We start from the raw sequence: 4,240 nt of genomic DNA on the forward strand, positions 1-4,240 counted from the left end.
ATTTTCAACGCTTAATATATAATTGATTATCCCGGATCTGCGGGTCTTACTATATATATATATATATATATATATATATATATATATATATATATATATATATATATATATATATATATATATATATATATATATAACTTATAAAATTATATAATATGATAAAAAACTTGTTCCTTTAGGAACATTGTTTGTCTTTCATTAGTTCCTTTTTTTTTTTGGATTTCTTTGATAAAAGTAGTGTTTTCGGATTCCCTCCTCCATTGTTTATTTTTTCCAATTACATTTGCTAAACAATTATTTGCTCCAGCGATTATGCTTTACACATGCTTCCTTCCTCTCATCAGACATGTGTTCCTTACAGAATGACCTTCTCCGCTGTCCTCTCTCACCCTCGACCTTCGTCACAGTATTCTCCCACTTTCCCTTTTGTCTAATTTCTTCTTCTTCCATGTAATACCTTTTGTTTCCTTTTTTTATGTATGTTCTTCTGATTAAATCCACTAACCCATGAGCCCTCCTCGAACCTTCTTCTACATTGCTTCACCCCACTTCCCAATTTCTTCGCCTCACCGTCGAATCATACTCAGCCTCCTCCCTCTTTAGCTACCCACCTCTGACACCATTTTACCCACCTTCGACACCGTTTTAAACCCTAAATAGGATGAAGGAATACCTGGTGATTTTCCTTTAGGAGGTGAACATAGACCCCCTTTCCTCTATCGAGACCACGAACGCAATACAATACGTTTTCGTTTTCGTTTGCGTTTTTTTTGTTTTGATTTTTTTCCTTTTCCATGTTAACAGCCTGAATTGTGTTTCGACCAGTGCTTGCTCTAGCTGTTGGATTTCTCTCTCTCTCTCTCTCTCTCTCTCACACACACACACTGATCTCGATAGTCTAGTATGGTCTCTCTCTATTAATGAATTTATGTACTGATTTCTATTTGGATTTTTCTTTCTGTATGATTTGTCGATCTTTTATGCTCTAAAAACCCCAAATGTTGTCGGTTTTGTTTTTGGTTGTCAAGTACTTTAATTGATGATCAGCTGAAGCAAATAGTAGCGTAGCATTGTTGTAATGATCGAACAGGTGGTTTGAAAGTTTCATATCTTGATATTTTCTTGCTGGTTTCCTTTTATAAACATTATGACCAAGTCTTCATTCATATCCATTATTGTCACACCCCGGTAAAGCGGAAACGCAAGATATGACAGCGATAACGGTTTCATTGCAAAAGATAAAGATACATCACCATAGCAGTATTTAAAAGTTTACAACCCATAGCTTAAAAAGAAACAAAGTACAAGTTTTTCCAAAATAACATTGTTCAAAATATAACTTCATAATAGCTTCAACACGATGCAGCATGCTCTATGATGATGAATCTTTACATCCACTTACTAATTATTTCCTGAAAAAGCATGTAAAACGAGCGTCAACTATGAAAATAGTTGGTGAGTTCACAAGTTTATAAACCGAGCTTGAAATAAGGTTTTTCGTGAATACAAGTACATTGCTTTAATGAGAAACAAAGTTGATTGCTATTAATGAATACAAGTTTATTGCTATAAAGAGAAACGAGTTTGTATGTGTATGAGCTAACAATGAGTCTCAACCAAACCTATGACTGAAGCCCTATCGAGATCTATGTTTATCGTTCCATAGATGAATATGGTATCATGCACTCCAGCGATTCGGGCGAGTGAGGAGTTGTCAATTCCTAATAGCGCTATCCATAATGACCATTGGCTCAAAGAGTTAATGGTTAGAGATAAGGGAAGGGTCTTAGTACGATAAGTTATCATGTTTTGTGTTGCATAGACATACATAAAGAAACATAACAATACAATAGGAATCATGTTTGATAATAATCAATTTAAACACAACATTCAAATAATAGTTTTTCTAGACATGCTTTTCCACCCCAAAACATAAAACTGAAAATATGAAGTGCGTGAATACTCACGGTATTTCGTGTAGGCACAAGCGGTACTTCAGGATGCACCAACGTCTTACTACCGGGATCCTACGACATCAAACACACACACACTAGTGAGTTTCCATGTCGATATCTAATGCTAATATACTAAACTCTACATATAGAGAAATGCCAATTTATGTTTTAGTATTGGATTTTATATCAATTGGTTACACTTTTGCTGAAATATTGAAATTTTACAAGTCGTGCGATTAATTACAACCTTGGAAGGTTAATTTTTCCAAATTTTAAGTCTCTATAACAACATAAATTCACAAAAAATAGCATTCGAGGGATAAAAATTCACAAAATTTTTATTTAACTGTTATTACACAATAAAAAAGCTGGGAAAAATATAAAAATGGATTTCCATGCTGGTTAATTATATTTTATGATTTATGGGCATTTATTCCAATAAAAATTGAAATAAATAGAAAACAGTTTCCAAAAGTACCCAAACTTTTTATTTAATTTTTATTATACATAAATAGGCTGAGAAAAATACAAAAGATATTTTTCAGTGCGTATTTCTATTTTTCCTTGTTTTATTCCTTTAAATAGTCATAAATTAAAGAAATAATATTAAACAGTTAAAATAAATCACCATAAATTTTTGTAACATCATTACAGTATGAGTAACTTGGGAAAAATATCAAAAGTGGTTTTCATAATGTATAAACAGGTTTTGGGTATTTATGTGTATTTAAGTGTATTTTAGTGCAATTAACTTTAGAAAATAAGAGAAAAATAGTTTACAGTAGAGAAAAATCCTCAAAATTTTTATGTAACCTCCTACTGTATAATATGATATCCTGGTAATTTTTCATGAATTTTGGATAATCAAAACTATTTTTCCCATTTTTAGACCATGCATTAAGCCTCCTCTCTCCAATTTTTCAAATTTTATAAAATTCCCTCCTATATTTTATAAAAACCCTAATTTTATAAAAGTGTTTATTAAGCAAATTTGGATTTATTTAAAAATCTTGTTTTTAACTAATAAATTGTGATTAATGCTTAATAATTTAATTTCTATTTCATTGATTATAATTCACAATTTGATTAATAAAAATTTGATATTAGAAAGTTTATAGCCAAATTTTATAAAGTTTTTAAGCTTTACAATTTATAACTTTGGATTTTTGGCTCTTTAGGGTTTTTGGAATATTGTTTGATATTCAACAACATGTTGAAGTATAATTAGAATGTTTTAATTTATTTTTAGGGTTTTATACCCTATTTCAATTATAACAAAGCTTGAAGCTTTATTCTAATTATAGTATTGCCATTTCCTATTGTAGCTAAGCAACTTACTTGAATTGTAAGCATCAAGTATATTAGTCCTAGATCTTAGTTGGATCCTAGTTTATGCAAGATTTTTGACCTAATTTATACTACTAGGTCATGGCATGTTGTACATGAATGGTTTTTATAAAGATGCATGAGTCTGAGAATGACCTGAATTGAGAGTTGTCACAGTATCCCCCACTTAAAAGAATTTCGTCCCAAAATTCATTCTATGTCATCGCTTGTCGTCGCAAGGGAAAAGTTGTGGATACTTTTCCTTCATGAAGTCCTCGCGCTCCCAGGTGTATTCCGGCCCGCGTTTTGAGTTCCATCGAACATTCACAATCGGGATCTTACTCCGCTTAACTTGTTTTACCTCCTTGTCAAGAATTTCTATCGGTTCCTCAACGAAGTTTAGCTTATCATTGATCTTAATTTCCTCCAGGGGTACTATCAATGCTTCGTTGGCTAGACATTTCTTAAGGTTGGAGATGTGTAATGTGTCGTGAATGGCGCTTAACTCTTGGGGCAACTGGAGTTTATAAGCTACCGGACCAATCCTTTCAATGACTTCAAAGGGTCCAACATATCTCGGGCTTAGTTTTCCTTTCTTACCAAAACATACAAGCCCTTTCCAAGGCGACACTTTTAAAAGTACCTTGTCTCCTATTTGGAATTCTAATGGTTTACGACGATTATCCGCATAACTTTTCTAGCGATCTCTAGCAGCTTTAAGCCTATCCTTGATGATAGCAATCTTGTCAGAGGTTTCCTAGATAAGTTCGAGTCTAGTCAACTGTCTGTCTCCAATTTCTGTCCAGTATAAGGTCGAACGACACTTGCATCCATACAATGCTTCATATGGAGCACATTGGATACTCGTGTGGTAGCTATTATTGTAGGAAAACTCAATTAGAGGCAAATGAGTATCCTAATTTCCTTTGAACTCAATGACACACGCTCATAGCATGTCT

The sequence above is a fragment of the Lactuca saligna genome, chromosome 9 (assembly GCF_052625555.1).
Source record: "Lactuca saligna cultivar CGN05327 chromosome 9, ASM5262555v1, whole genome shotgun sequence".
Lineage (NCBI taxonomy): Eukaryota > Viridiplantae > Streptophyta > Magnoliopsida > Asterales > Asteraceae > Lactuca > Lactuca saligna.